This window comes from Pipra filicauda, unplaced genomic scaffold (genome assembly GCF_003945595.2).
Source record: "Pipra filicauda isolate LSUMZ 115617 unplaced genomic scaffold, ASM394559v2 scaffold2_size9829703_pilon, whole genome shotgun sequence".
In the NCBI taxonomy this organism is placed as follows: domain Eukaryota; kingdom Metazoa; phylum Chordata; class Aves; order Passeriformes; family Pipridae; genus Pipra; species Pipra filicauda.
The window spans coordinates 4,175,199-4,186,527 of NW_024104421.1; positions in this window are offsets into that span (position 1 = coordinate 4,175,199).

Genomic DNA, 11,329 nt, shown 5'->3' on the forward strand with positions numbered 1-11,329 from the left:
TTGAGGGTGGATGGGTTGGGTGGCAGGAGTCAGACCAGACCTGAGCTTTGAGCCAGCTTGGGGAGGAAGGAGGCTGGCCAGCTTGGCTCCCACTGCAGGTTGGTGGGATTGCTGAGGTTGCAAAGGAGAAGACCATGCCTTAAACTGGGCTCAAAAAAGCAGAGAAGACCAGACCTTGGACTGGGCTTGAAAAAGCAATGCCTGAGAACCCTGCTGTGCTGGCCATCTTTGCTTCCCTTTGGAGGTGGTGGACTTAGTGGGCTTAGTCAGAGCCAGGCAGCCTGGTATCTCATAACAGCCCTTTTCAATGAGTGCAGCCCTATTCCTCTTTGAAAATTATCCTCAAGTGATTATACTGCTGCTTATTTTACAATGATCGTGTTAATGATTTTTGCAAATGAATTTTAAACCAAGAGATGTCTAGCCTGATTATTTGGCTGCTTTCACCACTGTCATCGTGTCCAATAGCTGTTATTCAGAAAACACTCTTTGTACTTATGTTTACTCACACAGATTATATGGTGGGGTTGGGCTCTTTTGCTGGATACTTCCCAAGCCACCAAAAGCTTTGGAGGTGGCAGCCCAAACGCTTCAAATGCAAATACTGAAGCCAGTGAGTATTTTTCTGAGTACCTGCCAAGATCCCATTTTCTGAGAACACACTGGTGAATCAAAATTTAGTTTCGTGAATGTTTATGGACAACAACCAAGAGAGCAGCTTCAAATTCCATCTTTTCAAACAAATTCTGCTTCTCTTCTAAGGCATGTTCCGAAATCCATTTGGGCTCACCAGTCCATGTCTAGTTCTTGCCAAGCATGAAATATCCATGGAGTCTCTTCTTTTCTTGGTCACACTTCCTTTTCTTCTGGAAAAGAAGGTGATGCTCAGGCTGATGCTGAGAGACATTCTTGCTCTCCAGTGCCTTTGATACTCACTGCCTGCATCTGCCTCTAACTCGCACAACAAATGTGATACAGAAAACACCATTGCTTTTAAATTCAGTTTTTATCCCTTCAGTGGAAATGGCTGCTTTCTGGCCTGTTTTCTCCCAAGAGCAGAAATGCATGAGGTGGGGTGATGGTTTGCTGTGCTTCCAGTAAAACATGTGCTTCCTATGGTAACTGGTGTTTCCAGTTGACCCACTGCAATTCTCAGGTGTTCCTCAGCCTGGACTGTGTGGAGAACTGTGAAGAACACATATAACAGACTGATTCCCTCAGGCATGAGATCTGCACCTACCCTGCAAGCAAACTGCTACTATCTCTCTCTTTATTTTAGGAGGTGTCACATCAGCAATTGGGCTTGAGGAGAGATTGAAGACCAAGAGGGAACAGTGATGGATGGGCTAATGCCAGGCTCAGAAAAGTGTGAGTTACAATATCTTGGTACTTGATGTTTCATTAATTGTGACAAAAGGAGGCCAGGGTCTTTGCTTCCGGCTCCTCACTGAAACTACCTGCAGGTACCAGCTCTAATTTGGTTGGTTTGGCCAGAGAAAATCTAATTGGTAACATGGCATTACACTCAAAAAGCCCTTTCCTGGCTTGGGCCCCGTGGTAACTGCAAAGAAAGCTGGGCAAACAAGAGGGAGCTGAGCCTCCTACATGGTCCAGCACATCCAGGGCTGTGCCTGCACACTTCCCATGGGACAGGGGAGGCATACTTCTGCCAGTTCTGCTTTCACCAAGAGTTGTGGTTCAGAGAAACACAGAATGGTTTGGATTGAAAGGGACCTAAGTTCTAACACCTAGTTCCAACCCCCCTGCCACAGAAAAAGCTCTCCAGGCTTGGGGCTTGATCTTGCTCCTGCGGGATTCATCTGGCAGCAATTCCAGCAGTGCTCCATGGCACAACAGGCAGTAATGATTTCCCTGTTCTGCACTACATGCTCCCTGTCCATGCAGGCTGTGCTCACTTGCAGAGATACAGAATGAGGTTTCCAGGGAGCAAGGTCAGCACAGCATTTTCACTGGCTGTTTTTTTATCCCAGACAAGAGTCTAAAGGAAAGATTTCTGAAACAGATGTAGTTTACTTCTCTTTTGACTTTATTGCTGATACATAAGAGGTTCTCAAGCTCACAGAATGGTGTGAGGGACACAGGCTCCCTGGAAGAGGAGAGGGATCAGGGTGCTCTGTAAGACCCACTTTCGGAAGGGAATACCACTCACTGCATTTGCTTCAGCTCAGAGAGGATGCCTGTTTGTCAGGATGCCTCCAGACTGTGTACAATCCTCCCACTCAGCTCTCAGCTCCCCCCCTTGGGTTTACCCAGTAAAAATACTTTCCTTTCTCCATTTTCCCTCTCTCCAGCCTTGCCAACCTTCCTGGCACCACTGCCTTTCTCCTTTAATGGCCAAAATAACCTGGTGGGAGTCTTACTGCCTCATCTATGTTCCTCCAGGGACCACTTAGCCTGAAATGTGTTCCTTAAACATAGCCCCTTGACAAGACATTAGCATAGATGTAGATGGGACCATGAGCAGCAACCTCAACGAAGCTGTAAGGCAGCATGTTTTCCCTCCCATCCGTATGAGTTAAGGGCTTTGGCAGGTGAACTCTGCTAGATTTAGCTGTGGTGGGTTATGGTGTGATTGCCTGCTCTAAGGGGACAGGGGGGACCTTTAAAAAACGTGAGTTTTGATAACAAGGAATAAAAAGTGTGGTATTGCCACGGTACCCTCAGCCCACCTGAGTGCCCAGGGAGCTGGTGCAATGTCACGAGTGGGGTGAAACAAGCCCTTGTACATGTGTGTGGGGGTACGGGGAGAATCCAGGTCACCATGTGTTGTCTCTGCAGCACTGAAAGCCACTAAATGTACTTGTCCTTAATTTAAGTGTCCCTAGCTCTAATTTCACACAAAGACAGGAGCTGGTGAAGTGCAAAGGTGTTGGTTTTGCTGGTGATCTCTGGGGAGAACTGTACTTTGATTCACTTGGGCTCCTTCCCCTGCCCCTCTGTCAATGCTGCCCCTAATGAGACAGAGCTGACAACTCCCACATGTTGCTTTTGAGAGCAACTTCTCTGTACTCCCAGTGGATGCACATTATCTTGGGCCCCAGAAAGAAAAAGGAAAGGGAAATAGAGGTCCCACACAACCCCTTTTAGAGACAATGACATGATTTACACATGAAGCAACTGGTCATTCACATGTGGCTCCTTTCCTTGGCTGATGGATGGTACTTGACACTTCAAATGAGAAGTATCCCTCTTCCTGTGGCTGCCTCCTCCACCCCAGAAGCCTGACCCACAGCCAGTAATGCACCTGACCGGTGACACCACAGTGTCCTTTGCGGCTGTACCTCCTAAACCCTGCCTGCCCTGTTCCCCCTTCCCAGGGCTGCACTGTTGCAAGCCTGGCCCTGTACAAGGGCTGTGTCGGGCAGGGCTGTGTGAAAGCAGGAGAAGCTCATGGGCAGAGAGACCCAACCTTCCTTCCTCTGCATCCTCAGCATGGAGGCAGCCAGCCCTGCTTGCGGAGAATGGTGGAGACACTGACCAAAATACAAACACAGAGGGCAAGAGGTGTGCACAGCACCTGCAGCACGGCCTCTTATGTACTGCTGCAGCCATCCTTGCGGGACCCGCTGCAGCAACATGGGTGCAACCAACTCCTTGTAACCCACTCACCTGCTGACTCCCCCTTTCTTTTGCTCCAAGCCCTTTGTCCGTGCTTCTGCCCTCCCTCCTGCCCATGCCCTTGGAGCCTGTGTGATTTTCCAGTGGCTGTGGGTCCCCCGCCCCCACACCCGCGACATGCAGGGTGTTGATTTGACTGGACGTGAGCTCAAAGCTCATTAAGGGCTCGTCGATATGGGCACTGAGGAGCTGTGTGGGGTGAGGCAGGGGGAGAAGGGCCCTGCGGCAGGAGGGGCTCATAGCTCCGCTCTGCGTGTGGGAGCAGGTCAGTGTGTGCATCCCTGGGCTGGTGTCTCCGTGAACAGCTCCACGCACCCCAAGGACCCCACCACTGGCTGGCACCGTGAGGACACTGGGACACCACTGGGACAGCAGTGTCTGGTCTTGGAGGTATGAGCACTGGGGTCATGGAAGGGAACATTGCAGCAGTAGTGGGGATGCCCACATGAGCATCCCTGGGAAAGAGCTGCTACAGGTGCTGAGCTCTCTCATCCACGCTGAGTTGGATAGGGCTGAGGGGTGCAGCACCCTGAGGACAAGGCGGGATGCAGGATGGCTTCTGCCTCCCAAAAGGTGCTGGAAAGGTGAGCAAATGGGAGCAGACCTGCCTGCCTGGTGCTCAGCTGGGACAGTGCGAGGTTGGCATGGTGCCCAAAGCAGGAGCAGATGTTGTCTATGCTTTACCCACAGCTGCACCACTGTTATGCCTAAATTTCTTCTGTCAGTTGCCATTGCCATTGCAATGTCCCCTTGGTCAAGAAAGACAGCAGTTGCTGGGAAGGCAGCATTTTTCCCATCTGTCACTACCATGCAGAGCTAACTGGATTCCCCTTGGTGTTAACAGGCAGGTGCAGCAACCAACTTCCAAAACCTCCTTACTATGAGGAAAATCCCAGTCTGGGGAGGCTGTTTCTGCTGCAGTGGAGAAGTGGGGCAGGAGCCATCAATCCCCACATGCTGCAGTGGGGGTGGCTGGGGAGGACCTGCAGGTGCTGCTCCTTTCCCTGCTGGGTGAGCAGCCCCCTGCTTCCATTTGGGGAGCTGGTGCTACCAGGCAGAGTGAGGGGAAAGGTGACAGTCCCAAAACATCACCCGAAAATGGTCCTGGGGGCTTCTTAAATTGCCTGTGGGCTGGGGAGAGATGTAGTGAGCACAGATGATGGCTTAGTAAAGATGCTGTATCAGGACTTATGTGAAAACCCAGTTCCCTGGGGAGGGTCTCCAGTGGGTAGGACTCAGGGGATGGGTTAGGTGATATGCACACAACAGGCATGGGTTTGGCTGCCCCTCCTCTGGGGCTGGGACAGCCCTTCCCATCCTAATGCACTGCAGCCCCAAGGATCAACTTGAAACACAGTATTTCAGGCTCTGGGCACCCCTTTGCAGAGGCCCTGCAAGCTCTGGTGGTCTGTGGCAGTGGAGTTCAGCTTCCTTGCCTGTACAGCTGCTGAGGTGTTTCTGGGGACTGTGTTTGTGCCTTTCCTTACTATCTATCTCCAAGAGACTGTGACCCTGAAGGAGGTGACTCACTCCCTACATGAAGGCCTCCCCATCTCACCTCTGTCTTCTGGTCAAACTCGTCCACACATCTCCTCTCTCCTCTCCTACCGTCTCCCTGCTCCCCATCTCCTGTGAGTGCTTCTTGGAGCTGCAGCATGGATATCAAAGGCTCCTCAGTTTGCTAGTGACCTTACTGTGTTTCTGCCAGCATCTGGTGGAGACCTCTAGCACATTTAATTTCAGCTCTTCTTCCTGCATGAGAAGCTCTGTGACAGTTTGGGATTTTGTTGAGAGAACAAAAGTCAGGCTGAAGACCTGCAGCTGGAAATGTGTTTTCTTCTGAAGAAACTTAATGGACACAAGAAACAAGCAACTAACGTCCTTATACTGCGGTGGACGTCTCCACAACACTGGGTCCTGTTTGCTGGGGACAGAGCGAGTGCCATGCCTGCCTCCGTGGAGATGCTCGTGAAGTAAAGGCTGTCCCTGACCCTCCTGGGTCAGGGTCTGCAGCCTGGTACACACACTGGATGTGTGAGATCTGGCTCTGGTCTCCAGCCAAGGCAATGTGGACAACAGCCTTTCCTTGATCTGCCTTATCTCCTGATATCCTGATTCCTGGGGGAAGAGCTGCTCCTTCTGCACTGCTGTATCAAGCTTAGCACAAGAAGTAGGGTGAGGAGAGGATCTGAATGTTTAAGTAGTAGAGACCAGCTAGTTGCAGGTTGATCCTAGACAGCAGGGGATGGTGCTCTTACTGGGTAATGAGCACATTTTCTGGGCTATTTTGAGGAAAACCTCAGCCAAGGGGCTGGAGGCTAGCAATGCTGTTGCGTGGTTCCTGCAGAGGCAGCTGGCTCTGCTGTTCTCTATTTTCCACCCCAAAAAAGCACACGAACAAAGGGAGCCTTGCGGCAGCCTCAGGACTCTGGAGCACAATTATCTCTCCGGTTTCATGGAGAAGGAGAACAAACAATTTGGCATCTGAAAGTGGACACAGATTTTCTCTTTGGCTTGGCTATGCTGCAGCAGGAAAACAATGTTATGCTCTGCGTGTGAAGCTGTAGTCTTTCTCAGAGCTGAATTACATGTGCCAGAGTGGTGACGGGCACTTTCACAGGTGCCATGTTCTGAATGAGGTGCTCAGTAGCTGCTGTGACCTTGGTCACAGTGAAGTTCATCACCTTCCATTGCAAGACTAATATTGTTCAATTTCCTCTGCTCAATGACTTCATTAAAAAAACCAAACCAACCATCTAAAAAAAAAAAATCCCAAAGCATACCAAGCCAAATACAGCAAATAAGCACTGACATTACTTGCAGAGTCTCTGGAGGTACATCAAATCCAGCTCTGTGTGTATGAAGTTATAATTTCTTCACTCTCACATATTGCATAGCCGTGCCTTTTGCACGGTACTCGTGAGTCCTGGCAAGACAGAGAAGTTTACCCCTGTGAAGGCCATGGTCTCTGAGGATGTTGCTGCAAATCGGGATTTGTGCTAAAATCTTAGCTCAGAGACATAGCTTTGGTAAGGTAATGGCCAGTGTGAGCAGTAACTCAGGCTGCATCAGCTGAGCTGTGGCAGTGCAGCCTCTCTGGGGGAAAGGGAGAAGAGGCCAGCAGGGATGCCTGCCCACATCATGGTGGCAGTGCCTGTACACCATGCTGGGCTGTCAGGAAGGGCACAGGAGGTACAAGGCAAGTGAGAAATCTGAAATTGCCCTCTCTGTGTTTGTTTCTAGGTATTTCTGTCCCAGTGATGTTCTTGCTGAAGGCACTGGGAAGATTTTTTCCATTAGCCTCCCTGGAGTGGTGTTGTGCCTTAGCAAGGAACAAAGCAGGTAGAGGAGGCCAATGAATGTTACTCTGGGGTTGTATGTACAAAAAAAAGTGGAGAAATATGTGCAAAACAGCAGCTTCTGTCTTAGAAGAGAAATAGTGAGTTGGGTTTTTTTTTTGCTCAACAGAACTAATGATACCCGATTTTCTCTTCATAATGTCCTTTTGTACCTCCACCTCTGATGACAGTTCCCTTATGGCACTGTTTACTGCCTTTCTAGTCTCCCTCTCTACCCCATCCTCAGATCTTCTGCCTGTCTCCCATGTTTCCAGGCTGCCCTCCTAGGAGCTGCCTCCCTCCTCCCTGGCTCTGTGCACACTGCCTGGCTCATGCCTGATGCACAGCAGGGCACTCTGGGGATCTCCCCACTGCCCTTCCTCTGCAGGAGCACTAACCTGAGGCTCTTCTCTCTCTCCATTCCCTACTTCTTGAGGAACTTGATATCTTTGATGGCTGTTCTTCTTTTTTGAGCATGGGTGAAACTCACTAGTGAACTCCAAAAGTAACTGGGAACAGACAGATGGGTCTTTGTAGAAGAAAGCTGGGCTAAAAATGTCCGTGTTGCTTCAGGCAGGGCAAAAGAATAACATAGCAAAGCTGTATAAACTACCAACATCATGAAACCGGCATCCCAGCGTGACAGCTTGCACTGCATAAGAAAAGGAAAATGCTTTTAAATTTAATCAGCACATTTAAAATGAGCAGAAATAGGCCTTTAATCTTTTTAATGTGGTACTTTTGCTGAGGAGGATGGAGACAGGGATGCCTTTAAGCCACTTGTCTGTCTCTCCCAATCTGGAAGCCTGCAGTCTGCTCCGAGACTGCCATTAAGGGAGCAGGATGTGGCCTGGCCTTGATCCTCTTCCTGCTGTGGTGGCTTGGGCTGCGTCAGGACAGTATGCAGGAGCCAGGGAAGAGTCCTGCCATCTCTCTGCTTCCTAGGGAAGCTTCTGAGGGGCCAGGATGAGCTTTAAATGAGAGCACTAAAATGGCTCAGAGGCTGCATCATTTGCATCATTCAAAAAAGGCACAAAACTCTGCTTTCCTTAGGGAGAACGTAAGGCAGCCCCAGGCACCCAGGTGAGAGCAGCAGTGCTGAGTGAAGCACAGTCTGTGGTCAGGAGTAGGATCTGAACCCACTTCCCCCTGAGGGATGAGAAGCCAGAGGAGATTCAAGTGGGCATCTGGAGACAGGGAGGGCATTGGAATAGCTGACCCCATTCCTCCTGAATGTGTAACAGAAGGAAGATGCTCCTTGGCAAAGAGGCTGCATGGCAGGATGCAGCCAGCACCAGAAGCTCAGCAGTTCTTCACCTGTTTTTTCATGGCTTTGAGGGACTGCCACAGCCCTCCTGGGATCAAGGCTGGGGGCTGCAAGATGTATTCTGACCTCATGCAGATGTTCCCTTCATTTAATGGTTTGTGAAATGTGGCTCATGCTCCAATTGCCCCCTCTGCTCATGTGGATAGGGTTCTGGTGTGGTGCCAATCTCACCTGCCACATTATTAGGAACAATGCGGGTGACCCCGGGCTGCTGGTGGAAGAGGGACATTGGGCAGGAGCTGCAGGTCAGACCTGGGCATCAACAACCTAGATCTTATGCAAGAGGGTGTAAAACGGAGTGGAGGTAGAGACCACCCAGCAGCTCCATCACCCAGGAGAACTGATTTACTTTCTTCTCCTGTGACCAAGCAATTGCCTGTCTTCTGAGGAAGGGAGATGAAAGGTTGAGTGACTGCGGCGGCTGCGTCTTGGGCAGAACACGGAGAGGGCTGTGAAACACAAGTCCTGTCTGCCTGACCCAGCTGGACAGGACAGCAATGCTCCAGCCCTGAGTGGTTTCCATGTGGGGCCAGCACCTTGCCAGCATCCTCAGGCTCCCACGGAGGGCTTTTCCCCAGACCCTCCAGCTTTCAAGGATGCAGGAAGCTCAAGCATATGTTGCTGCTGCAGCGAGCAGAAAATCGACCGAGAGTCTGCCTGTGCCCTGATCGGCTGGTCACGGCTCTAAACAAGATGCAAGAGCCTTGGGGCTACTTGGCTGTCAGTAAAATGGTGTGGATGGAAGGAAAAGTCTAATTGACTGAACAACAGCCTGCACTGTGTAATTAAACTAATTGTGGCTCTACCTGCATGGGTCAGAAGCGATTTGTGTGGCTGTTAAGGCACTGAAAAATAAGAGGTGGGGATGTGTGTGAAAGTATTTCTTACACACGTTTCCATAGGTCATTTTGCTTTTTCAGTTCAGGCAATTTTATGCCCTCGAAATTTTTGGTTTCTGTCAAATTTGAGGAGACTGTTAATATTTCATGCTGAAGCAGGGAAAAGTAAAAAGGTCACTGTTGTTAGCAGTTTCAGGTGGCAGCGTTTCAAGTGGAGGTAATACTTTTTCAGTGCTATTTTCTTATTTGAAGCAAAATCCCTCAAAAAAGAGAAGGGGAAGGACTGTTTTCCAAAATGTGTTTCAGCCTGTCTCTGCACCCGCAGAGGACATTGGCAATTGTTTTTATTGACTTGAAGAGGAGAAGACCAGGCCTTCTGCACAACCCAGTGAAACGCAACTCACTCCTTTGCTGCCAGGGATTTATGGTGCTAGCTTTCACTGATTGCTTTGAAAGTCCTGGCTTCAGAATATGGTGTATTTGGAAGAAGCCGAATGAGAAACCTGCTGTAGTGTCATGTTTGAACTCTTTGACCTTGTTTTCAAGTCCTTGTGAAGCAGAGCCCACCTCCAGCTTGTAGCTCTGCTCTTATTGATTATCATTTTGAGTCCTTCAGGCATTTTGCTGTGCCCAAAGCGCTGTGTGCTTTTCAGAACGAATAATCTGACATGACAGCTGCTGAACTGACTCTGCTCTCTCTAGGCTGTCAGCACAGGACAGAGCCCTTTGCTTGTGCTGGAGGAGACCCACGTAGATAAGTGGAGGGACTGGTGCATTTTGTTGCAGTAGGACCACTTGTCTAGCGTGTGAGCTGGTGTCTAAACATAGGAGTCAAACATTTAGCCTGGAGCAACTGATGCCTGTATTTTTCCTGGTCAAGGCTATATGCCTGGGGAAGGACATGGCACAGCCAGGCTGTGGGACATGCATGAGCTCTTCTGCCCTAATCATCCATCACTGTAAGAGACAGGACAGTAGGTGGGATGAATCTTCAGTGGGTCCTCTTGACTGTTTTTCAATTTCTTGACTGTGGAGAAACCTCTATAAATATAGCTTATTCTTTCTGAGCTGGAGATGAAGGACCTCACTTCTCAGGTAAGAAGAAATTGCCAGTATGATCTGCTGCTCCTCTATCATCCTACCCCAAGAATATGAAATATGAGGTGTGATTATCTGGCTGCAGTATCTCTCCAGAATTGTGGCAACAGGAACAGGGAAAAGAGCACAGGATATATACACACGTTTTTAAGATAGCAGCTTACCTACTGTTTTTTGTCTCAGGAAAAAAAAAGTCAAAATGGCTTCTGCTGACTCTAATTTGTTATGTCTCCAGGCATAGCTAATTATCCTAACTTAGCCCAGCTCTGAATTTTTCCCAGGGGTTTTTGTGCTATTTCTTCTGTTTTGATTTATAAATTGTTTTTATTTTACTTTCCTCCTACATGTTCTTTAAAATCCTTTTTCTCCCTGCCTTACTGAGGAGCAAGGAGCTGGTGTGACAGTGCTATCACAAGGTGTAGGACAGAAATGGGATCTGTTCACCAAAGCCTTTGCTCTGGGTGTCCTGCAATACTTCTGGTATCTGTCTCATGGGCTCTGTGGAATGGTCTCTTCTCCCCAGAAAGCATTTTCATGCTGCCACTTACTGCTGGACTGACCTGCAACCATCCTTGGGCTAGAGGAGTTGTGAGGCTCGGTGTGGGCTCCATAGCTCAGAGGGTTTGGTTACAGCCTTCATCCCACAGCAAGGAGATTTCTGGCTTCTCCACTGACTGACCAGAATGAATTACAGGGGTCTTTTCTCTGATTCAGCCATTCCCTTCACAGTTGATACAGTTTTCCTAACCTCAGCTGTGAATTCTGGGGGGAAGGAAATCCATCTGCTGTAATCATGGGGTGCCCCTTGTAGTAAACAGAAGTCAATACTGACATTGAGCCTGGACTTGGGAGACCATCTCTGTCCAGGACACTTCAGAAATTCTAATTAATGAGTCCTCCAAACATCCCATGGGATAAATGGGTACTGTTTACTCAGGAGACAAGACTGTTGAGAGTAAGAAGCTCAAGCAAAGACAACTTTAACTGCTAGAGCGGGACATATCTTCACAGCATTGCTGTGTTTTATGTTATATCATCTTAGTTTTTCTTTTTTTTTCTTTCTTCTTCTGTCTCTTTTTTTTTTTTTT